Consider the following 26918-nt stretch of genomic DNA (forward strand, 5'->3'; position numbering starts at 1 on the left):
TAAGTGTGAGCTACAGTCTCAATCCACCTTTGACTCAAATACCAGTTTCTTTTATAGAAATTAGAGGAGAAAATTTTGAGGAGTTTCCCAATAGTTCTTTTTGCAAATTGACTTGTAATGATTCTTAAGAAGTTGCCTTTCAACATAATCTCTCTCCTATTTCAGTTTATTCAAACATTAGCCTCTCTTATTTTAATGGAATTACAGTAGCATTTCAAGCCCTTGTTGCCACATGCTGTAAGATTACTAATGACAAGTTTTAGGTTATCTAACCAGTCAAGCATTCAGTCATCCACAAATTTGGTTATGTTTATTATTAATGAAGCTGCACAAACCCAAGTGTATTGTCATACATTTAATTTCTCAAATATTGTGATAATACAAACAACATTAGAAGAAAATATTTTTCATGAATACATATAAGATTAATTTTCTTTTGCCTGACATGCACTAATTCATACATATATTAATTCAACAAATATTTTAGGGAGGGGGCAAATGTGTTCAAACGTATGAGACTAAAGATAAGACATGCATAAGTTTAGTGGGGAAATGAGATATTTAAATAATTACAATACAATGAGTGTTATTATGGATGTGGACACAAAATCTTGGGGAAAAAGAGGAATAGAGGGGTGTATACATTTTTCTAGGGAAATCTCCAAAAGAGGGTTGGTTTTGGAAATGGGTTTTGAGAGGAAGTAGGATTTCATTGGTAGACAAGTTATGAAAAGGATATTCTGAGACAAAAAGAATGGAATAGTCAAAGTCAAAGACCCTGGGAAGTACCTGGTATTTCTGAGAAGAGGTCCCTTTGACTTTTTGGTCCGGTAATCTACAAAGTGTGTGCATGGACCAAGAGTAGTTAAATCACTAGATAACATGATAACCGTGCAAATTTTCAAGCCCAATCTGGTTGAATCCTTCTCTGTTTAGTTATCCCAAGACGATTTGTCTGCATATTAAAAGCTGAGAAGTCTGATCTAGGAAAGTGGTTCTTAAATTCAGGGTATATCAGAACCATGCCTAGGGTTTATGAAAAATGTCAATTTGGCGTTCGCATCCTAGAGTTTCTGATCCAGTAGGTTTGAGGTGGGCTTCAGAATTGCATGTCTAACAAGTTCCCAGATTATGCCAATGTTTCAGGTCCAATTTGAAAATCACAGACTTAGGGATGGATGTAAATGTTAGAGAGTTTTCAAATTAACTTCGGACCAGATAATGAAAGGACTTTGCTACAGGGAGAATTCTAAACGGTCCTCCACAATTACTGGTCCTTGGTGTGGTAGCTTTCTATTTTATAATAACTGTGATAAAAGACTCTGATTAAATTCAAGTATAATTAGTATAGGGCTTTCCTGGTGGCTCAGTGGTAGAAGAATCCACCTGAAATACAGGAGACAAGGGTTTGATCCCTGGGTCGAGAAGATCTCCTGGAGAAGGAAATGGCAACCCACTCCAGGAATCTTGCCTGGGAAATCCCATGGACAGAGGAGCTGGAGGGCTACAGTCCATGGGGTCACAAAGAGGAGGACACGTCTTAGCGATTAAACCACCACCACCATTCGTAATTAGTATAATTACAAATCACCTGTTTATTCACTCATGTGTCTTTCTGTCCACTTCATTCAACTGCTGTATCCTATGGATCAAAGACTCACATAAAGACAGAAAGCCCCTGCATACAAAGCTTCAAGTGGCAAAATTTCAAGGATGGCAACGTGTGTTCACATGTTCAACCACGTCAGTTAGTTCACGCGTCTGGCGTACGTTGTCACACGCATGCATTCTGTACAAGTGTTGTGCTTTCGTGCACTTTACTGTATGGAGAACAGTGCTTCAGTGTCTTTATTCGAAGCCCAGGATGTTCTGAAGCAACTGTCAAAGCAGCAGTGATGTACCTGGTACTACTGTCCTTTTCCAGATACTGGGACTACAAGATTAAAAATGGTTTATTTCTTGTGTTTGTTTTCTATGTGTTATTGGTGTGAAAAGTATCATAAACCTATTACAGTCCAGTACTATGTAGTGGGTTTTTCTAGTTGGTACCTAGGCTAACTTTGCTGGACTTAATGAACAAACTGGACTTAGGCCAACTCTGGTGAATAGAACTGGTTCGTATGTAGGGGACTGACTTACGTTAGTCTTTGTGGTATAGGGTAGAATGGAAAAGTCATCTGTCAATTGAGTTATATTCATATTTGTTGAGAAAAGAAAGCTTCAACACAATAAACTCTTTAAACCATTTATTTATTAACCATGTATTTCCTGCAAGGAGAATATCATGCAAGTAAATACAAAAAAAAAAAAAAAAATTCTTACCATTGGTGTCACTGTTCAGACGGAAAATGTGTGATAAGGAAGGGGTGATGATTAACGCTGCTTTTGTACACATTTATCAGTCGTGCACGACTCTTAGTGACCCCGTGGACTGCAGCCTGCCAGGCTCCTCCTCCATGGGATTTTCCAGGCAGGAGTACTGGAGTGGGTTGCCATTGCCTTCTCCGAGTATGGGCTTTAACTCACTGAAATTCCTTTTCAGATAATACTTTCATAATTTGAGGGACTAAATAGTATTGATCAAGTATAGTCTTGATAACTAATAAGAGTTAAAAATGCACAACTGTGTGACATCGCCCTAGTTTCCATTGAGTGAGTTTGAGAGACTCAGGTATGTTTAACAAGGTAGAAACTGTTTCTCCAGATTTGAGCAACAAACCAGTAGCCATGTTTTTCTCAACTTATTTAATGTCTATATGCCTGCGATATAAGTGAATGGTAATAGCACATATGAGAGGAGGAAGAAGTTGCAAGTGTAGACTGCAAAAAGCACAGGTCGTTTTCCATGTCAAGGAGGCTTTATCAGCTCAGGTGTATCATATGCCAGCATTCATTTTTTTTTTTTTTTTTTTGTACATGTGTTGAGACAATAGGAAAGTCAGCAACTTGGTTTGCTGACAGTGCAGCAAACGTGATTTTAATTAGCTCACACAGAGGACACATTGAGGAAGAGGGACATTTCACTGAGGAATATACTATTAAACACAACCCTCCTTGACCTGCCGTTTATCAGGATAAGTGCTGAAAACCATATGACTGCTTAGCACTATCTCATTGCCCTTTAACCCAGGGACATATGGCTCATTTGCAGAAGAAACTTTCTCAACTTTTTGGCATCTGAGTACTAAGAGTCTTCATATCACCATGTTAGAGAAGAAAACATTGATCTTTAATGAAATATTACATATATTTTGAAAAAAGTGTGGTGAGTGACTGGAAAGAGAAGTAGATACCACATGATTAGTAACAGGTCATACGAAACAAATTTTAGTTACTGTTTTAAATTGTTGTTTTGGGAAAAAGAGGATTTTGGAAAAATGTTATTGATGATGTAATATATAGTTGCTGAATTATGAATATATGATTACTAAAGATAGTTGGGGCTTTGAGCCTAGATTACAGGACTTAAACTTTGCTAATTAAAGTTAGCAAATGTTAGCAAGATTAAACTTTGCATTGTAATTGTGTCCTTTTTTTTAATAGCTCTTTAGCATTATAATTTATATCTGTTGTGTTCATGTTTTTGTATTCAGATTTAGGATGTTTTTAGATCTTCTTAGAGAATTAGATTTAAAAAACTGGGGGGAGTATAACTGCTTTACAATGTGTCGGTTTCTGCTGTACAATGAAATGAATCAGCCGTGCACATATGTCTCCCCCCTTCTCAGCCTCTCCTCGCTCATCCCAGCTTCTAGGTCATCACAGAACTGAGCTGAGCTCCCTGTCCTGTGCAGCGGTTTCCCACTAGCTGTCTATTTTACACATGGTGGTTGTATATAAGTCAATGCTGCTCTCCCAATCCATCCCACCATCCCCTTTCCAAGGTTTTAAACCTATTCTCCTTACCTTCATTTCAGCCTCCAGTTGTGAAGACAAAAGCCCAACTTGATGTAATAAAGAACAAAGGCCTTGGATATACTCCCTCTCTCTTCTTTGTTTCCAGACTTTCGGTCTTCAGTTTCTATCAATATATCCAAGGTTTCTCTTTCTGTATGATGAGTTCCTGGTCATGTGAGCTGATATTCCAAGCCCTTTCCAGGCAACCCCAGATGTGCTGGCACAGGAGGATAAACAGAGTCCATCTTCCAGCCGAGATTCTAGGTACACTTGTCTGGACCAGCCCAATGGCACTGCCACTCACTCTTGGTTGATAGTTTCCAAGTCAGGGTTGGATAAGATGTTTGGATGGTATCACTCTCCCTACGGACATGAGTTTGAGCAAACTCTGGGAAGCAGTGAAGGACAGGGAAGCCTGAGGTGCTGTAGTCCAAGGAGTTGCAAAGAGCAGAACATGACTTAGCAACTACACAACAACAGCATATTCATGGTAGCCATGACATCGATCACTGAGAAAGAACTCAATGCATGTTTACAACATGAGAGAATACATTAATAAGTGACATAATGAAGACTTATGAAAAGAGATGCCACAGTATCTTGAATAGGTATTAAAGGTGAGCTTAGGTGGCTCACAATTTTCAGGCACTGTGACCATGTAACCAGAGCTCATTCTGACGTTTCTCCTGCAGTGTCTTTTTTGGACTCATCTCCCCACCTTTTGAACATCCCTTCCATTTTTCCCTCCCCACCCCACCCTTCTAGGTTGATACAGAGCCCCTGTTTGAGTTTGCTGAAACACAGAGCAAATTCCCGTTGGCTATCGGTTTTACATATGGTAGTGTAAGTTTCCATGTTACTCTCAACATACTTCTCACCCTCTCTTCCCTTCTCTCCATGTCCATAAGTTTATTTTTTATGTCTGTTTCTCCATTGCTGCCCTGCAAATAAATTCTTCAGTACCATTTTTTCTACATTCTGTATATATGCGTTAGTATATGATATTTATCTTTCTCTTTCTAACTTGCTTCACTCTGTATAATAGGCTCTAGGTTCATCCACCTCATTAGAACTGACTCAGATGCATTCCTTTTTATGGCTGAGTAATATTACATTGTGTATATGTACCACAACTTCTTTATCCATTCATCTGTCAATGGACATCTAGGTTGCTTCCATGTTCTAGCTATTGTAAATAGCGCTTCAATGAACACTGGGATACATGTGTCTTTTCAATCTTGGTTTCCTCAGGGTATATGCCTAGGAGTGGCATTGCTGGCTCATATGATGGTTTTAGTTCTAGTTTTTTAAGGAATCTCCATGCTGTCTTCCATAGTGGCTATATCAATTTACATTCCCACCAACAGTGCAAGAGGGTTCCCTTTTCTCCACACCCTCTCCAGCATTTACTGTTTGTAGACTTTTTGATGATGACCATTCTGACCAGTGTGAGGTGATATCTCCTTGTGGTTTTGATTTGCATTTCTGTAATAGTGAGAGATGTTGAGTATCTTTTCATGTGTTTGTTAGCCATCTGTATGTCTTCTTTGGAGAAATGTCTGTTTGGGTCTTTCTCCCACTTTTTGACTGGGTTGTTTGTTTTTCTGGTATTGAATTGTGTGAGCTGCTTGTATATTTTGGAAATTAATCCTTTGTCAGTTGTTTCACTTGCTATTATTTTCTCCCATTCTGAGGGTTGTCTTTTCACCTTGCTTATAGTTTCCTTTGCTATGCAAAAGCCTTTCAGCTTAATCGGGTCCCACTTGTCTACTTTTGCTTTTATTTCCATTACTCTAGGAGGTGGGTCATAGAGAATCTTGCTTTAATTTATGTCATCATGTGTTCTGCCTATGTTTTTCTCTAAGAGTTTTGTAGTTTCTGGTCTTACATTTAGGTCTTTAATCCATTTTGAGTTTATCTTTGTGTATGGTGTAGGAACTGTTCTAATTTCATTCTTTTACATGTTGCTGTCCAGTTTTCCCAGCACCATTTATTGAAGAGGCTGTCTTTGCCCCATTGTATATTCTTGCCTCCTTTGTCAAAAATATGGTACCCAGAGGTGCATGCGTTTATTTCTGGGCTTTCTATCTTGTTCCATTGGTCTATGTTTCTGGTTTTGTGCCAGCACCATACAGTCTTGATGACTGTAGCTTTTAGTATAATTTGAAGTCAGGAAGGTTGATTCTTCCAGCTCCATTCTTCTTTTTCAAGACAGAATTCAGCAACACATGAAAAAGCTCATACACCATGATTGAGTTGGGTTTATTCCAGGGATACAAGGATTCTTCAATACATGCAAATCAATCAATGTGATACACCATATTCACAAATTGAAAGATTAAAAACCATATGATAATCTCAATAGATGCAGAAAAAGCCTTTGATAAAATTCAGCACCCACTTATGATTAAAACTCTTCAAAAAAACGGGCATAGAAGGAACCTACCTCAACGTAGTAAAGGCGATATATGATAAGCCGACAGCAAACATTATTCTCAATGGTGAAAAACTGAAAGCATTCCCCCTAAGATCAGGGAAAAGACAAGGGTGTCCACTTTCATCACTGTTATTCAACATAGTTTTGGAAGTCCTAGCTACTGCAATCAGAGAAGAAAAATAAATAAAAGAAATCCAGATTGGAAAAGAAATAAACTTCTCACTGTTTACAGATGACATGATACTGTACATAGAAAACCCTAAAGATAGTATCACAAAATTACTAGAGCTACGGAAACACAAAAGACCCCAAATAGCCAAAGCAGTCTTTATGTGGAACATTTTTTTAAAAGCCTTTATTGAATTTATTACAATATTGCTTCTATTTTATGCTTTGGTTTTTTGGCCACAAAGCATGTGGCATCTCTCTGACCATGAATTGAACCTGCACCCCTGGAATCAGAAGACAAAGCCTTAAGCACTGGATCACCAGGAAAGTCCTTCATGCTGCTTTTATAACACTAGTGTACAATTCTTGAGTTGTTATTAATTACACTTCAGTCAATTCTTACACGTATCTTGTTTCTCTTTAACAGATTTTTAAAATTTATTTATTCTTAGTTGAAGGATAATTGCTTTACAATACTGTGCTGTTTTCTGCCACATGTGAACATGAATCAGCCATAAATATACATAGGTCCCCTCCCTTGTGAACCTCCCTTCCCACCTCTTACCCCTTCCCATCCCAGGTTGTCACGCAGCTTGATTTGAGTTCTCTGTGTCATATAGCAAATTCCCTTCGGCTATTTTACATATGTTAGTGTATATGTTTCCATGCTTCTTCCAATTATGCATTTTCTGAATGGTTCTCACTATAGTAGTTTTCATGTTTAAATATGTGACAAATAATTTTTCAATAAATTACCTACACTTCTGCCAAAGGAGTAACTGTACACAGAGTCCAACTGCTCTGATTAAAATGTACTAGTTTTTCAAATTAGCATTTAAAAAATTAAGTTGTTTTATCCTTTATGTTATTGGAGTCAGGCACTGTGAAATCTCATTTATAAACCAGAGATTATGTCTTTCAAGATCTTAAAAATATAATCAGGCCTAGAATTCTGTAAAGTCCTTTGTTTACCATTTTCTTATTTCTTGTTTACTTTTTATAAAATTGATTTTTATTAATTTTATAATTAATTGATTTTACTAAATTATTGTATTAACCAATTAATTGACTTTATTGGTTAATTTGTTTAGTTGGTTTACAATATTGTATTAGTTTCTATAGTACAGCAAAGTGAGTCAGCAATATATATACACATATGCCCTCTTTTTGTCACCAGAGAGCATTACATAGACTTCTCTGTGCTATATAGTGTGTTCTCATTAATTATCTGTTTTATACCTAGGATCAATAGTGTATATGTGTCAACCCCAATCTCCAATTCCACCCACCACCCCCCCATCCTTACCCCTTGGTATCCATTTGTTCTCTGCATCTGTGTCTCTATTTCTGCTTTGCAAATGGGACCATTTTTCTAGATTCCACATATATGCATTAATATACAATATTTGTTTATTTTTAAACTTACTCCACTTCCATACAAACTAAAAGTTAACAGAATACTATTGAAATTCATCCATTTGGCATTCTCCAACTTGTAGAAGGCCTAAACCCAAATACAAAATATTAGAAAAGGGATCCTAAATCCCACTGGCTTGTTACATTTGCAGACTTTAGCGTGCTTGAGAGGGTTGGAAAATTCTTAATGGAGAGACAGAAGCCAGGAGTGGAGGTCATATATGGCTGCTACTTCCTAATTTGAGCTCTCAAGCCTAGGCAGTTCACCCAACAGTGAACTGAGGATTGTCAAAATACCAGGCACATCTCTACTGAGGAACACACCAGCATTTAGTACTTATAACTGTTCTTTGCTTTGTCACCGTCATTCTCCCACACTGTTTGGAACACTCAGCAAAATCATTCAGTTTTGTTTCACGCACTCCCTTTCTTTAATGCCTCACTGTGGTACCTATTCTTAACTGCTAAAAATACCGTCAATTGAAAGAGGATGTGCTCAGATGCTCAGTCGTGTCCAACTCTTTGCAACCCCATGGGCTGTAGCCCGCCAGGCTCCTCTGTTCATTGAATTTCCCAGGCAAGAATACTGGAGTGGGTTGCCATGCCCTCCTCCAGGGCACCACCTGGGAAGCCCCTGATAGAAGACGGGTAAAAGTTTAATGGTGGGGGCCATGTTTCATTTCTCTTAGCTTTTGTAAAGCAGAAGTTGGCAAGATAGAGGCTGTGGGTCAGATCTAGACCACCTGTTTTTGTAAATAAAGTTTCATTGGGGCACAGCCATGCTCACTGACTTATATCTTGCACATGGCTGCTTTTGTATCACATGGCAGAATTGAACAGTTGCAGGAGAGATCATGTGGCCACAAATATTCTCTATCTGGCCTTTTAAAGAGAAAAGTTTGTTCACTTATGTTGTAAAAACTTGACCAAAGCACAAGTTTTATATATGGTGGGTTAAGGACATCTTATTTCCCTGGTTTTAGTGTCTAATAACAACAAAATGTCCTAGAGACTCTCATACCTAGTGAAGTAACTCAAAAGAGAAAAACATGTATCTTATATTAATGCATATATGTGGAATCTAGAAAGATGGTATAGATGATCTTATTTACAAAGCAGAAATAGAGACACAGACATAGAGAACAAACGTATGGACACCAATGGGGAAAGGGGGGTAAGGTAAACTGGAGACTGAGATTGACATGTATATACTGTTGATACTGTGTATAAAATAGATGACTAATGAGAACCTACTGTACAGCACAGGGAACTCTACTCAGTGCTCTGTGGTGATCTAAATGGGAAGGAAATCCAAAAACAAGGGATATATGTATACATGTATCTGTTCACTTTGTTGTACAGCAGAAACTTAACACTTAACATTGTAAAGCAATTATATTCCAATAAAATTAATTTTAGATGTGTTACTAAATATTGGAATAAAAGGGCCCAGGATAATTAATATGAAGTCAGTTTTTATATCATCATCAACAATGACTTGTATAATCATGCTTTTAAAACTTATTATTTTCCATCATTTTGTTAGTGAGCAGGTAGTTTAAGCATGTTCTACAAACAATGCAAAACACCCTGCTCTCAGTTCTTGCTTTCCTAAAGAGAAAAGTGTTTTGCTGTAATTTATAAGCAATATGTCGTTATATTGTCAATCTTATTTCCCGTCTTTCATAGCAGGGTCTTGACAACACCATAGGCCAAAGTCTATTCCTATTAAAATAAAGCATTAACTCTTAGTGCCCAGAACAAGGTGATATTTCAAAGGGCAGACCATTTAGAGCATTCTTTTCTGGTTTCAAATGCTGCATTTTACACAAAACTACAACTGCTGACACCAAGAATAAGTTTAAAACTAAGAAGTAGAAATCTAGAAATGAAAAACATCCTAAATATGCTGAATCTCAAAAACTGGCAACTGAAATCTGGGAGGAAAATAGTCTCTCAGTTTCCATGAACTGAAGGGTCTGTCATCTGCAAAAGACCTCTAACATATCTATCATTTCACTTTAAAATACATTTTAAAGGCTGGATTTCTCTCTTGAGTATTATTCATTTTTCTCCCCCCAAAGATCACAACTCATATTTGAGCCATAATGGGAGGGACCAGGGGTCTGTCCTTCAACAAGGTGATCATTTTTGTCCCACTTCACTTTGATCTCACCTTCTTTGACTTATTCCTATTTATTGTTATTTCCTCCTGCTTTGTACATGGTTTTAAATCTTCATTCCACCATCCAGTACAATCCAGTCATTTGTTATTTCCTTTTATCTCTTCTCTTTTTCTTTCTTTATCTTTCTCTCCTTTTAATCATTTGAGGAGTGTGTGTTTTTCTCTTATCCTTTCAGTTTTTTCAAGCAAAGAATCTTTGCCTGAAAGATTCTTGCTCATCTGCTACACTGAACCCCTGAATCCCTGGTAACAACTTCACAGGATGGATGGAATCATCCCACCAGTTGTCCTTTCATACCTGGAATAAGCAAAGCTGTTGTCAGGGTCCTTAGTTGAAGGATCCTTGCTAGACATGCTTCCCTGTGAGCCACAACTCTCATCTCCTTCATCCGATTCTATTACCCATGTGCCTTGTATTACAGTGTTGATCATTCTTGTCCAAATAATAACTTTATAGAAGTACAGTCAGGTTGTTCTTATTACAGTTGATTTAAAAAACTTAACAGGATGGCATGTGGGGTTAGGAGGGAGATCCAAGAGGGAGGGATATATATATATACGTGATAGCTGATCAAACCAGTCAATCCTAAAGGAAATCAACCCTGAATATTCATCAGAAGGACTGATGATGAAGCCACCTGATGCGAAGAGTCAACTCATTGGAAAAGACCCTGATGCTGGCAAAGATTGAAGGCAAAAGGAGAAGGGGGCAACAGAAGATGAGAATGTTGGATGGCATCACCGACTCAATGGATTTGAACTTGAGCAAACTCCTGGAGATGGTGAAGAACAGGGAAGCCTGGTGTACCGCAGTCCATGGGGTCACAGAGTCGGGCATGACTTAGTGATTGAATAACAACAACAGAACAATGTTAGGCACATAGCAGAAAATCAACAGATTTTTAATTAAATTAATGACCTAACAAGATCCTGTCACTTGAAGATTTATTTTGAGAAAAACAAGTAGTGTAAACAACTTAACAAAAAGTATCATCTCATTTACTATTTGATACTGTATATCACACGGAGAAGGCAATGGCAACCCACTCCAGTACTCTTGCCTGGAAAATCCCATGACAGAGGAGCCTGGTGGGCTGCAGTCTATGGGGTCGCTGAGAGTTGGACACGACTGAGCGACTTCAATGCTGCTGCTGCTAAGTCGCTTCAGTCGTGTCTGACTCTGTGTGACCCCATAGACGGTAGCCGACCAGGCTCCCCCGTCCCTGGGATTCTCCAGGCAAGAACACTGGAGTGGGTTGCCATTTCCTTCTCCAATGCATGAAAGTGAAACGTGAAAGTGAAGTCGCTCAGTCGTGTCCAACTCTTAGCGACCTCATGGACTGCAGCCTTCCAGGCTCCTCCATCCATGGGATTTTCCAGGCAAGAGTACTGGAGTGGGTTGCCATTTTCTTCACTGCATATCACAAGTGTGGGCAGCTGCGATGGTGCACAAAGTGCGGCCTAGAGGAGCTACCCCACCTCTGAGGTCAGGGGCAGAAGCTGGAAGGACCCCATGCCTGAGGGGCGGTAGCCAAGAGGAGCTACCCCACGTCCAAGGAGGTGGCTGTGCAGGCGCAGGAGGACCGAGAGGAGCTACTCCAAGTTCAAGGTCAGGAGGGGCGGCAGTGAGGAGATACCCCTTGTCCAAGGTAAGGAGCAGTGGCTGCGCTTTGCTGGAGCAGCCACAAAGAGATACCCCATGTCCAAGGTAAGAGAAACCCAAGTAACATTGTAGGTGTTGCAAGAGGGCATCAGAGGGCAAACACACTGAAACCATAATCAGAGAAAACTAGACAATCTAATCATACTAGGACCACAGCCTGGTCTAAGTCAGTGAAACTAAGCCATGCTTTGTGGGGCCACCCAAGACAGGCAGGTCATGGTGGAGAGGTCTGACAGACTGTAGTCCACTGGAGAAGGGAATGGCAAGCCACTTCAGTATTCCTGCCTTGAGAACCCCATGAACAGTATGAAAAGGCAAAATGATATGATACTGAAAGAGGAACTCCCCAGGTCGGTAGGTGCCCAATATGCTACTGGAGATCAGTGGAGAAATAACTCCAGAAAGAATGAAGGGATGGAGCCAAAGCAAAAAGAATACCCAGCTGTGGATGTGACTGATGATAGAAGCAAGGTCTGATGCTGTAAAGAGCAATATTGCATAGGAACCTGGAATGTCAGGTCCATGAATCAAGGCAAATTGGAAGTGGTCAAACAGGAGATGGCAAGAGTGAATGTCGATATTCTAGGAATCAGCAAACTAAAATGGACTGAAATGGGTGAATTTAACTCAGATGACCATTGTATCTACTACTGTGGGCAGGAATCCCTTAGAAGAAATGGAGTAGCCATTATGGTCAACAAAAGAGTCCGAAATGCAGTACTTGGATGCAATCTCAAAAACGACAGAATGATCTCTGTTTCCAAGGTAAACCATTCAATATCATAGTAATCCAAGTCTAAGCCCCAACCAGTAACAGTGAAGAAGCTGAAGTTGAACGGTTCTATGAAGACCTACAAGACCTTTTAGAACTAACACCCAAAAAAGTTGTCCTTTTCTTTCTAGGGGACTGGAATGCAAAAGTAGGAAGTCAGAAATACCTGGAGTAACAGGCAAATTTGGCCTTGGAATATGGAATGAAGCAGGGCAAAGGCTAATAGAGTTTTGCCAAGAGAATGCACTGGTCATAGCAAACACTGTCTTCCAACAACACAAGAGAAGATTCTACACATGGACATCACCAGATGGTCAACACCAAAATCAGATTGATTATATTCTTTGCAGCCAAAGATGGAGAAGCTCTATACAGTCAGCAAAAACAAGACCGGGAGCTGACTGTGGCTCAGATCATGAACTCCTTATTGCCAAATTCAGACTTAAATTGAAGAAAGTAGGGAAAACCACTAGACCATTCAGGTATGACCTAAATCACATCCCTTATGATTAAACAGTGGAAGTGAGATATAGATTTAAGGGACTAGATCTGATAGATAGAGTGCCTGATGAACTATGGAATGAGGTTCATGACATTGTACAGGAGACAGGGATCAAGACCATCCCCATGGAAAAGAAATGCAAAAAAGCAACATGGCTGTCTGGGGAGGCCTTACAAATAGCTGTGAAAAGAAGAGAAGTGAAAAGCAAAGGAGAAAAGGAAAGATATGAGCATCTGAATGCAGAGTTCCAAAGAAGAGCAAGAAGAGATAAGAAAGCCTTCCTCAGAAATCAATGCAAAGAAATAGAGGAAAAAAACAGAATGGGAAAGACTAGAGATCTCTTCAAGAAAATTAGAGATACCAAGGGAACATTTCATGCAAGGATGGGCTCGATAAAGGACAGAGATGGTATGGACCTAACAGACGCAGAAGATATTAAGAAGAGGTGGCAAGAATACACAGAAGAACTGTACAAAGATCTTCACGATCCAGATAATCACGATGGTGTGATCACTCAACTAAAGCCAGACAACCTGGAATGTGAAGTCAAGTGGGCCTTAGAAAGCATCACTATGAACAAAGCTAGTGGAGGTGATGGCATTTCAGTTGAGCTATTCCAAATCCTCAAAGATGATGCTGTGAAAGTGCTGCACTCAATATGCCAGGAAAGTTGGAAAACTCAGCAGTGGTCACAGGACTGGAAAAGGTCAGTTTTCATTCCAATCCCAAAGAAAGGCAATGCCAAAGAATGCTCAAACTGCTGCACAATTGCACTCATCTCACACGCTAGTAAAGTAATGCTCAAAATTCTCCAAGCCAGGCTTCAGCAATACGTGAATCGTGAACTTCCAGATGTTCAAGCTGGTTTTAGAAAAGGCAGAGGAACCAGAGATCAAATTGCCAACATCTGCTGGATCATTGAAAAAGCAAGAGAGTTCCAGAAAAACATATATTTCTGCTTTATTGACTATGCCAAAGCCTTTGACTGTGTGGATCACAATAAACTGTGGAAAATCCTGAAAGAGATGGGAATACCAGACCACCTGACCTGCCTCTTGAGAAACCTATATGCAGGTCAGGAAGCAAGAGTTAGAACTGGACATGGAACAACAGACTGGTTCCAAATAGGAAAAGGAGTATGTCAAGACTGTATATTGTCACCCTGCTGATTTAACTTCTATGCAGAGTACATCATGAGAGACACTGGGCTGGAAGAAGCACAAGCTGGAATCAAGATTGCTGGGAGAAATATCAATAATCTCAGATATGCAGATGACACCACTGTTATGGCAGAAAGTGAAGAGGAACTCAAAAGCCTCTTGATGAAGGTGAAAGAGGAGAGTGAAAAAGTTGGCTTAAAGCTCAACATTCAGAAAACAAAGATCATGGCATCTGGTCCCATCACTTCATGGGAAATAGATGGGGAACCAGTGGAAACAGTGTCAGACTTTATTTTTCTGGGCTCCAAAATCACTGCAGATGATGACTGCAGCCATGAAATTAAAAGTCGCTTACTCCTTGGAAAGAAAAGTTATGACCAACATAGATAGCATATTGAAAAGCAGAGACATTACTTTGCCAACAAAGTTCCGTCTAGTCAAGGCTATGGTTTTTCCAGTAGTCATGTATGGATGTGAGAGTTGGACTGTGAAGAAGGCTGAGCGCCAAAGAATTGATGCTTTTGAACTGTGGTGTTGGAGAAGACTCTTGAGAGTCCCTTGCACTGCAAGGAGATCCAACCAGTCCATTCTGAAGGAGATCAGCCCTGGGATTTCTTTGGAAGGACTGATGCTAAAGCTGAAACTCCAGTACTTTGGCCACCTGATGCAAAGAGTTGACTCACTGGAAAAGACTCTGCTGCTGGGAGGGATTGGGGGCAGGAGGAAAAGGAGATGACAGAGGATGAGCCGGCTGGATGGCATCACTGATTCGATGGACATGAGTTTGCATGAACTCCGGGAGTTGATGATGGACAGGGAGGCCTGGCATGCTGCGATTCACGAGGTTGCAAAGAGTCAGACAGGACTGAGCGACTGAACTGACTGACTGACTGACTGCATATCTTTCTCCTTTCTGGTCTGTGTAACTAAATCAACTAATTCTTTGGATTCAAATGGTGTTTTATCTCTCCTGCTTAACATAAATGGGAATCCAATGCCAACACAGCACTCAAAAAACAGAATATAATAATCATATATTTCCCATGCACTTTCACTATCTCCTAACCAGAGAGGAGTTATAATTTATGTGTCATCTTGGACTAATAACTCTTTCCTTCAGAACGTCTCTGACTTAATCATTACTTTTGACCTTTCCCCTTCCAGCCTAACAGCCCTAAAGACTTCAGCTACACTCGGTGTGGCAATCAGTTCCAGCTTTCTTTTTTGTTGGGTTCTGGTCTCACAATAAACCTAGAATTGCCCTGTCACAAGCTACAAATTTCTCTTCCATCTCCCTCTTTCCAAGCTTCCTGCAAATTTGCCAGTTGAATAGAGGCATGGTTAGTGCCTGAGTACAACCACATCTGGATTTATACATAATTTAGGAATTAGCATTCTATAGTGAATCCTTCCATGTGTTTTCCTCCAAAACTTTCAAGTTTCTAATGACACCATCAGTTCACATTTTCTTCAACAAGCGAGAATATCTTTGAAACTAACCACACTCATCATAGTCACCTCCCTTTACCTCATATATACTGCTTGACACCAATTCTTAAAGTGACTTGCTTATTCAAATACTTAAATCAAAATTAAAAACATACTTCCAAAGATCAGATAAGGCAGAACTCATAGATGACAACAGATACTGATCCTATTGTAATCATATTAATTTTTCTTGTATACTCTTTTAGTACCATTAAGCTTCAAACAAATGAAATTATAAACAAAGACTGAATATTTAAGTCCAAATTATGATACAATATTCAGGCAAGTCACCTGTCTCCTTTTCTCCTTTTATAGGTTGAGCTATGACAGAATGTTTCAGAGTCATGTAATAAATGCCTAGTGGGACTTCTGTCCTAGACTAGAGGGTTGGGGCACTCAGCTGAGGGCTTCCCAGGTGGCTCAGTGATAAAGAATCCACCTCCAATGCAGAAGCTGCAGGTTTGATCCCTGGGTCGGTAAGATCTTCTGAAGGAGGAAATGGCAACCCACTCCAGTATTCTTGCTGGGGAATCCCATGGATAGTGGAGCCTGGCAGACTACAGTCCATGGGGTCACAAAGGGTTGGACACAACTGAGCATACACACACTTTGAATCTCTGGAGCTCTGAAACCCTAATTTCGTCTTTCATCAGCCAGAAGAAAGTACTATGCTATTAAAGGGCTTTTCCATTAGAATCCCCCGTGGTCCAGTTGTTAAGACTCTGTGCTTTTGCTGCTGAAGCCCTAGGTTCAATTCTTGGTTGAGACTAAGATCCCACAAGCTGCTTGGTATGCCTTATAAATAAATAAATAAATAAAAATTTAATTAAAAAAATTAAAACTTTTTTGATCTAAAATTTTTTGAAAAATAATTTAAAAATTTAAATTTAAAAGAAATTAAAGGGCTCTCTTGATTAGGTCAGGTCTACAGGGAAAATCCCTGTATCTTAAAATCCACTGATTGGAAATTTTCATTATATTTGCAAAATTGCTTCACAAAACTTTGCATTTGATTGTAAACAGGGAATGAGAACCTTGGAGGGAGGGGAAAGGGTGTGAGATTTGAAGGAAAATGTACCTTTAAACTCTGCCTGCTGCTGCTATTGCTGCTAAGTCGCTTCAGTCGTGTCCGACTCTGCGAGACCCCATAGACAGCAGCCTACCAGGCTCTGCCATCCCTGGGATTCTCCAGGCAAGAACACTGGAGTGGGTTGCCATTTCCGTCTCCAATGCATGAAAGTGAAAAGTGAAAGTGAAAGTCGCTCAGTCGTGCCCGACTCTTAGCGACCCCATGGACTGCAACCTACCAGGCTCCTCCATCCATGGGATTTTCCAGGCAAGAGTACTGGAGTGGGGTGCCATTGCCTTCTCCTACTGCAATAAATAGGCATTCACTTTTATTTTATAATTTATCACACCATATAGTTGGCCTTTAATAAATAAACTTTTAATGATGAAATTAATAACTGATAATGTGGGTGGAAATAGAAAGAAATATTCTGTTTATAAATGAAGTAATTAATTTATGTCCCTATGCATTAGCTTGCTTTTCATAAGCTTTTAATTACACAATAACTCCTGATAAAAGTTGAGTAAATATTAGTATGCTGGAGAGAATAATTAGAGAATTAAAAATTTTAGTTATGATCACCTTTCTTTTTTTCATTGAAAAATATGAAAATGTAAAGTGGATTCCCACTGTAATTTCTGCTTGTACTTTAAGAAAATATTTCAAAATTTCCCAACAATGGGTGACTTGTATAGGCATTAAATGTCAGTAATGACATATTCTCATGAAACACTTTCACAGAAAGATTTTTTTCAGGAAGAATTATCAGGCATACAACTGGTTCATGTTGTTGTACAGCAGAAACTAGCATGACATTGTAAAGCAATTATACTCCAATTTAAAAAATTTTAAAAATAGATAAAAACAAGGATATCCTGTATAGAACAGGGAACTATATTCAGTATCTTATAATAACCTATAATGGAAAAGGAAAGTCATTCTTTGCAGGAGACCTGGGTTCTATCCATGCGTTGGGAAGATCCCTTGGAGGAGGGCATGGCAAACCACTCCAGGATTCTTGCCTGGGGAATCCCATGGACAGAGGAGCCTGGTGGGCTGCAGTCCATGGGGTCGCAAAGAGTCCAACACAACTGAGCGACTAAGCACAGCACAGCACACATACCCGAATCACTTTGCTATTCACTAGAAGCTATTAATAACACAATGATGTAAATCAAATACGTTTCAATAAAATAAAAAATAAAATAAGTTATCAGGGATCTCAAACAGAGGGTGACTACTCTCCACAATAGATTATACCCTGAAATCAGGGCTAAATAATTAAAGTTTTCTATCCACAGATATTGCTCAATATGATGTGTGTGTTTGTGGCAAGTATTTTAAAGCTGAAAAAATGCTTTCACATGCATGATTCTTCCTTTTACTTTTCATAAAATCAATTCATGGTAGTTAACTCCTCCATTCTTTTAACCTTCCAACTAATCTGATAAACTTATTAATATCCAGTCTTAAAAACACACGCGCGCACACACACACACACATAAAGTCAGAAGCTCACATTTATTACCTTATTTTAATAGCATATTTTTATTTGTAATTATTTCCCAACTGCATTAAATAATGCAACATATTATTTTATACATATTTCTGCATTACATTGCAATAGCAGCTAATTTTTAAAACAGCATTTCTAAATTTCTGGCTTCTATGGTATTGCTTCAATCTTTCTATAACATTTAGCCTCAAAGAATTCTTGATAATACACAGCGATATGTTTCTAACTTCAGTATATTCAGAAGCTCTCAGTATGAAAAAAAAGTCAAAATCCAGCAGTACCATGCATGTGAGTATTCATTTCTTAGAGTTCCAGTGATCTAAGGCTAGGGACTTCCCTGGTGGTTTGGTGGTTAGACTTCACCTTCTAATGCAAGGGGAGCAGGTTCAGTCCCTGGTTGGGGAGTTAAAACCCCACATGCTTCAGGGTCAAAAAAACCAAAGTGCAAAACAGAAGCAGTATTGTAACAAATTCAATAAAGACTCTAAAAATGGCCTACACCAAAAAAAAAAAAAAAAAAAAAAACTTAAAAAAAAAAAGAATTAAAGGTCTAAGGCAGAGATTATTTTAACAAACTACAAATGAGGTTTACAAACATGAAAACCTCTGTAATGTTTTTTGACATCTAGCATTCCTTTCTGGAAAATATTCATGGCCAACCAATAATCATCCAAAATAGAGCCTTTATTTGATTAATATTTGTATTTATAATACATGCTTTCTTTATCAGCTGTATATCATGATTTCAATTTATTAACGCTCAATAAGAAATAGAACTTTTGAGCTGACTGAATACTTTTTCCCCCCAGCTTTTCAGAACATTCTGAACCAGGAAGAAGCCTGGAGACAGATGGCCAATTGTTTCTTCTTTAGATCATCTTTTTTCTAGATTCCGTGTAGACAATCACTTTTCGTTAAACACGCAGTTTCCTCAGACAGACTCAGTACATTTATAGGAACACAGATTTTTTTAAACATTATGATTCTAGCCATGGTTCATCTGATTGGGCATTTGCATGTCATAAATTTTAATCAAAAACACTTGTAAACTCTTCTTTCCATAGGATACATAGTTTAGATGTTAACCTCATAGCTATTGCTAATTCTTCCTAACTTGAAGGAAACCCTTATGTTATACCATAATGACAGAATTTATTAACTTGTTTCAATTTCACTGTCTCCTTTCCTTTCTACCTATTCTCCTTTTCTCTGTCCTTTTCTTCACTTCCTCTGTGACATTTTTCTTTTCCTAGTTTTCTCTTTCCTTTTGTAAAAATGTTTTTCTAAACCAAATTATAAAAATGAATTGTATACTATTTCTCCAAATACCATAAATTTCCTAAGTTCATAAAACCATGTGAATTTCAACAGTCCTAGAGGCATAGGTATATTTTATCATATTTCATAATTTGTTTTTCTTAAGTCCAATCAGTCTGCCTGCATACTCCATGATTTCCACATATGACATTTCTGTCAGAATCAATAACTCATGGAAGATTTCCTCTTCTCATTTCAACAGATTAAAGTTTTGATCAGATTATTTAGATATTACAGGAAAATGATAGGGAATATATATACTCAGCAGGTCACACCATAGATTGTAATAGAATCATACACCATTTTACAACCATGAAATAACAGGGCTGAAAAGGCAATGTAGTCACAGATAAATATGATACAGCAGAAAAAAAAATATATCAAATGTAGGAACTGAGGACTGAGGGAGCCACAAGAACTACATTTGCTCCATCTCTTTCTCTCCATGGGGAAGAGAAATCCATGCTATTTAAGGCCACTAGGTTTGAATTCGGAGAAGGCAATGGCACCCAACTCCAGTACTCTTGCCTGGAAAATCCCATGGACGGAGGAGCCTGGTAGGCTGCAGTCCATGGGGTCGCTAAGAGTCGGACACGACTGAGCGACTTCACTTTCACTTTTCACTTTCATGCATTGGAGAAGGAAATGGCAACCCACTCCAGTGTTCTTGCCTGGAGAATCCCAGGGACTGGGGAGCCTGGTGGGCTGCTGTCTATGGGGTCGCACAGAGTCGGACACGACTGAAGCGACTTAGCAGCAGCAGCAGTAGCAGCACCAGATTTGAATTTACTATGTCATGTAGTTTAAGACAAGCCTAAAGAAAAATGTATCCATTATTTAGTTGCTACATATATCTTCAGAGGTTTGTATGTGTCTCCAGCAATGTTTTCTTGGGCATACAGGGTGACCTTCTATGTCATCACAAAATAAAGTGTTCACAACTGTAAGAATTTATTAATTTATTTATTACTTTAATTAATTATTAATTAATTAATTACTTCAGGATCAAACCAACAGTGGAACTTGATTTTTATTTATCATGCCTTAAAAAGTTGAAAATAGATCATGACTCACTTATTTGTGGACATATGGACACATATGGACAACTCTTTCTTTGACATAGGTGTCAATGGGTAGATCTAATATTTGAGAATAAATTAGAAAGCAGTTCCTATAAGTTGTCAGCTACAGTAATTTCCTCACATGCATTTCTGCTTTAACTTGTGAGCTGTTGAGAAGCCAAATGACTCAGTGACTAAGCTATTAAGAAGCTTCATTATGAAGAAAGTTTGACAAGAGATTTTATAAGCAATGCAAATTTCAATGTATTTGGATATTTTAAAGAATATAAAAGAACTTATCTAGCATTACATTATTTTATGCAATATTTATTTTGTTACATTTTTATGCATTTTCTTTCTCTTTCTTTTAGAGAAAGAACACTAAAAATTAAATAATTACATGCTACTGCTTTTAGGACACTAAAAGATGCCAGTGTTTTTTGTGGTTTTATTTTCCCCCTAAAGTGAGTTTAGAATCAATTAAATGTTATTATTTAAAAAAATAGTCATTGAAATCAAAGAAATAAGTTAGCCCATTCTGTCAGCAGAGATTACCAGATGACAGGGAGATAAAGATGAAGAATAATATTTAAATTCAATGGTATAAAAGTAATAGCATTGAATTTATTTATTTTTATTGTGCTAAAAGTCACATAATATAAAACATGCTATTTTAACCATATGTAACTGTACAGTTCTGTGGCACTAAGTACATTGACTTTGTTGTGCAACTCTCATCATCATCCATCTTCTGAATATTTCAACTTCCTGAACTGAAGCTCTGTCCCCAGTAAACACTGACTCCTTATCCCCTTTCCCCACCCCTCACCCCCTAGTCACTTGCCTCTATCAGTGTATTTTCTGACTCTGTGAATTTGGTTATTCTAAGTACCTGGTATAAGCAGAAGCAAACAGTATTTATCTGCACCTAATGTGTATTGGAATGCATTTTTAAAGCTAATTTTCATCCTATAAACAAATTGTAACTTCTTTTTTATTTCCCCTGTAGGTTCTCATTAGTTATCTGTCTTATACATAGTAGTGTATATATGTCAATCCTGCTGCTGCTGCTAAGTCGCTTCAGTCATGTCCGACTCTGTGCGACCCCAGAGATGACAGCCCACCAGGCTCCCCCGTCCCTGGGATTCTCCAGGCAAGAACACTGGAGTGGGTTGCCATTTCCTTCTCCAATGCATGAAAGTGAAAAGTGAAAGTGAAGTCGCTCAGTCGTGTCCGACTCTTAGCGAACCCATGGACTGCAGCCTACCAGGCTCCTCCATCCATGGGATTTTCCAGGCAAGAGTACTGGAGTGGGGTGCCATTGCCTTCTCCAATGTCAATCCTAATCTCCCAATTTATTCCACCCCTCCTTTCCCCACTTGGTGTCCATACATTTGTTCTCTGTGTCTGTGTCTGTACTTCTGTTTTGCAAATAGGTTCATCTGTACTATTTTTCTAGATTCCATATATATGCATTAATATACAATATTAGTTTTTCTCCTTCTGACTTACTTAACTCTGTATGACAGTCTCTAGATCCATCTGCTGCTGCTAAGTCGCTTCAGTCGTGTCTGACTCTGTACGACCCTATAGACGGCAACCCACTAGGCTCCTCTGTCCCTGGGATTCTCCAGGCAAGAATATTGAAGTGGGTTGCCATTTCCTTCTCCAATGCATGAAAGTGAAAAGTGAAAGTGAAGTCGCTCAGTCATGCCCCACTCTTAGTGACGCCAGGGACTGCAGCCTACCAGGCTCCTCCATCCAGGGGATTTGCCAGGTAAGAGTACTGGAATGGGTTGCCATTGCCTTCTCCACTAGATCCATCTACATCTCTTCAAATGGCATGATTTTGTTTCTTTTTATGGTTGATTGATATTCAATTATGTACATATGTACTACATTTTCTTTATCCATGGCTCTGCTGATGGACATTTAGATTACTTCCATGTTCTGGTTATTATAAATGGTGCTTCAGTCAACATTGGGATGCATGCGCCTTTTGGAATTATGGTTTTATCTGAGTATATATTGGAGAAGGAAATGGCATCCCACTCCAGTATTCTTGCCTGGAAAATCCCATGGGCTACAGTCCATGGGATCGCAGAGTCAGACATGACTGAGAGACTAACTCTTTCACTTTCACTTTCAGGTATATAATATGCCTAGCAGTGGGATTGATGGGTCATATGGTAGTTTTATTTTCAGGTTTTTTTAAGGGACCTCCATATCGCTCTCCATAGTGGCTGTACCAATTACATTTCCACCAACAGAGTAGGAGGGTTGCCTTCTCTCCACACCCTCTTTAGCATTTATTGTTTGTAGATTTTTTTATGATGACCATTTTAATTTAGAATAACATTTAAATTCAATGGTATGAAAGCGATATCAAAGAAATAAGTTGACCCTTACTTATCAGGATCCTGATATCTAGGAGTCTTCTCTACTCAGAGTAAGGGCCAACTTATTTCTTTGATTTCATTAACTCTAATATTTAAAGGTCAGTTTTTCATTCCAATCCCAAAGAACATTCAAACTACCACACAATTGCACTCATTTCGTATACTAGCAAAGTAATGCTCAAAATTCTCCAAGCCGGGATTCAACATTTCATGAACTATGAACTTCCAGATTTTCAAGATGGATTTAGAAAAGGCAGAGGAAACAGAGATCAAATTGCCAACATCTGTTGGATCATCGAAAAAGCAAGAGAATTCCAGAAAAACATCTATTCTGCTTCACTGACTATGCCAAAGCCTTTGATTGTGTAGATCACAACAAACTGTGGAAAATTCTTCAAGAGATAGGAATACCAGACCATCTTACCTGCCTCCTGAGAAATCTGTATGCAGGTCAAGAAGCAACAATTAGAACTGGACATGGAACAACAGACTGCTTCCAAATTGGGAAAGGAGTATGTCAAGGCTGTATATTGTCACTCTGCTTATTTAACTTATATGCAGATTACATCATGGGAAATGCTGGAATGAATGAAGCACAAGATGGAATCAAGTTGCTGGTAGAAATATCAATAACCTCAGATATGCAGCTGACACCACCCTTATGGCAGAAAGTGAAGAGGAACTGAAGAGCCTCTGGATGAAAGTGAAAAAGAAGAGTGAACAAGCTGGCTTAAAGCTCAACATTCAGAAAACTAAGATCATGGCATCTGGTCCCATCACTTCATGGCCAGTAGATGGGGAAACAGTAGAACAGTGAGATACTTGATTTTGGGGGGCTCCAAAAGTCACTGAAGATATTGACTGCAGACATGAAATTATAAGACCCTTCTTAGAAGAAAAGCTATGACCAACCTAGACAGCATACTAAAAAGCAGAGACATTACTTTGCCAACAAAGGTCCATCTATTCAAAGCTATGGTATTTCCAGTAGTCATGTATGGATGTGAGAGTTGGACCATGAAGAAAGCTGAGCACTGAAGAATTGATGATTTTGAACTGTGGTGTTGGAGAAGACTCTTGAGAGTCCCTTGGACTGCAAAGATATCAAACCAGTCAATCCTAAAGGAAATCAGTCCTGAATATTCATTGAAAAGACTGAGGCTGAAGCTGAAACTCCACTACTTTGGCCACCTGATGCGAAGAACTGACTCCCTGGAAAAGACTGATGATGGGAAAGATTGAAGGCAGGAGGAGAAGGGGATGACAGAGGATGAGATGATTGGATGGCATCACAGACATAATGGACATAAGCTTGAGCAGGCTTCGGGAGTTGATGATGGACAAGGAAGCCTCGTGTGCTGCAGTCTATGGGGTTGCAAAGAGTTGGACATGACTGAGCTACTGAACTGAACTGAATATTTCTTTAAACAATAGCATCTCATTGATTCTAAACTCACTTAAAAAAGGACAAAGTTTGATGTCTTTGGTACCTAAAAGCAATAGTATGTAATTGTTTAATTATAGTGTTTTTTTTCTTTCTACTCGTGCATAAAAAAGAAAGGATATTTGTATATACATAGCTGATCCACTTTGCTGTACAGCAGAAACTAACATAACCTTGTAAAGCAACTAAACGCCAATAAAAAATTTAAAAAAATCAGTAGTATTAACACAGTTTAAAAGCTTGGGGAATAATAATAAATTAAAAATATCCTTTCAATTAATACATGGCATCCAAGGGACTTCCCAGGTGCCTATTGGTGGAGAATCCCCCTGCCAATGCAGGAGCTGAAGGAGATGTGGATTAAATCCCTGGATCTGGAAGATCCCCTGGAGGAGGAAATGGCAAATCCACTCCAATATTCTTGCCTGAGAAATCACAAGGACAGAGGAGCCTGTCAGTCTACAGTCCATGGGGCTGCAAAGAATCAGACACGACCGAGCGACTGGGCACACACTCACACAGCGCATCCAGGTAATATTGTGTCCAATACCAATAATTATTAAAACTTGCATTCAGTTATAAAATGTGAAAAGGTGTATTAATGTTTGTCCAGCAATGAACTGGGGTGGTAGGTCCTGAGACTCCTAGTCTCCCTGAAATGCAAATCATCTGACTCCTCGTTGGCTCCTAAATGTGAATCATCCCGGCCTGTTCTGTGCTAGTTTTATCTTAAGGTATAAACAAAAGCATTTGAGCACCATTAGGTGTGTGGGGGGTGGTGCTGCTTGTGTGAAAATGTTTTCACTTGGTAATTTTCTTGACTTAAGTGCAGAAGACTCTAATACAAACTATCCCATTATATACATACTAAAGCTATAATTAAAACGCATAAAAATCATAATAATTTCAATGCATGGTTCCTGAATATTTACTTAATGTAGATTATCATTATTACATTCAAAGTGGAAATATGCAAAATAAACTGCTAGTTACACTTTCAGTTTTACCTGTTCTTCTGTGATAAAACCACCAGATTTGGGCTGGGCCCAGAATACACTGGAAGATAGATTACACCATTTTTTTCAGCATCCTTTACTGGGTAGTTGCAGAAAAATAATGGAACTCCGCCCAAAATATGATTCAGATATTGAAACTGATGATTCTATATACACATGCCAAGAGTGTGTGAAAAGATTTATGATTCACATAATCAGGCTTTCTGGACCAGGGATGGTAACTCTTATCTCTCTTTCTGTGTGTGCTCAGTTGTGTCTAATGCTTTGCAACACTTTGGACTGTAGCCCTCCAGACTCCTCTGTCCAAGGGATTTTTCAGGCAAGAATACTAGAGTGGGTTGCCATTTCTTCCTCCAGGGGGTCTGCCTGACCCAGAGATCAAACTTGTGTCTCCTGTGTCTCCTGCACTGCAGTCTGATTCTTTACCTGCTGTGCCATCAGAGAAACCCCTGGTAACTCCTAGGCAGATCCCCAAATGTCTGGAGTGAAATTGCAGCAAAAGGAGACTGATTTGAGGTTCTGATGGTGGTTTGGAAATGAGACTGGAGTGAGGATTCCTATATACAGACAAGTCTTTGTTGGTTTGACCCTTTCGCCAGAGCCAAAAAAAGAGAGTTCTCTTAGCAGCTTGTTCTAAACAAGAACAGAGAGGAGTGAGGTTTAAGAACTATGAACAGGGAACATAAGACAATGGATTCAGACTCCATCACTGTGGTCACAGAACTTAGTTCTGATCAATGGAGAGTATGTAGATAATGTTTTTGATTTCTAGGAATTGTCCTTAAAACCATAAATGTCCTTAAAAGTCATTGTCCCTATTCTCTTTCCTGCTGGATAGAATGCAGATTTCATAGTTGAATTTGGAATTGCCGTGGTGAATCCTGAGGTCACCTGGAGAAGGAGAAGCTCCTGTAGAAACACACTGAGTCTCCCCCATCACACAGCAACATGGAGCATTACTTACTCAATACTACTGAGTTTTGGACTTGTCTAAGCAGATAAGATTGCCGGGAGAAATATCAATAACCTCAGATATGCAAATGACACCACCCTTATGGCAGAAAGTGAAGAGGAACTCAAAAGCCTCTTGATGAAAGTGAAAGTGGAGAGTGAAAAAGTTGGCTTAAAGCTCAACATTCAGAAAATGAAGATCATGGCATCTGGTCCCATCACTTCATGGGAAATAGATGGGGAACCAGTGGAAACAGTGTCAGACTTTATTTTTGGGGGGCTCCAAAATCACTGCAGATGGTGATTGCAGCCATGAAATTAAAAGACGCTTACTTCTTGGAAGGAAAGTTATGACCAACCTAGACAGCATATTGGAAAGCGGAGATATTACTTTGCCAACAAAGTTCCGTCTAGTCAAGGCTATGGTTTTTCCTGTGGTCATGTATGGATGTGGGAG

This window comes from Bos indicus, chromosome 11 (assembly GCF_029378745.1).
Source record: "Bos indicus isolate NIAB-ARS_2022 breed Sahiwal x Tharparkar chromosome 11, NIAB-ARS_B.indTharparkar_mat_pri_1.0, whole genome shotgun sequence".
NCBI classification, from domain to species: domain Eukaryota; kingdom Metazoa; phylum Chordata; class Mammalia; order Artiodactyla; family Bovidae; genus Bos; species Bos indicus.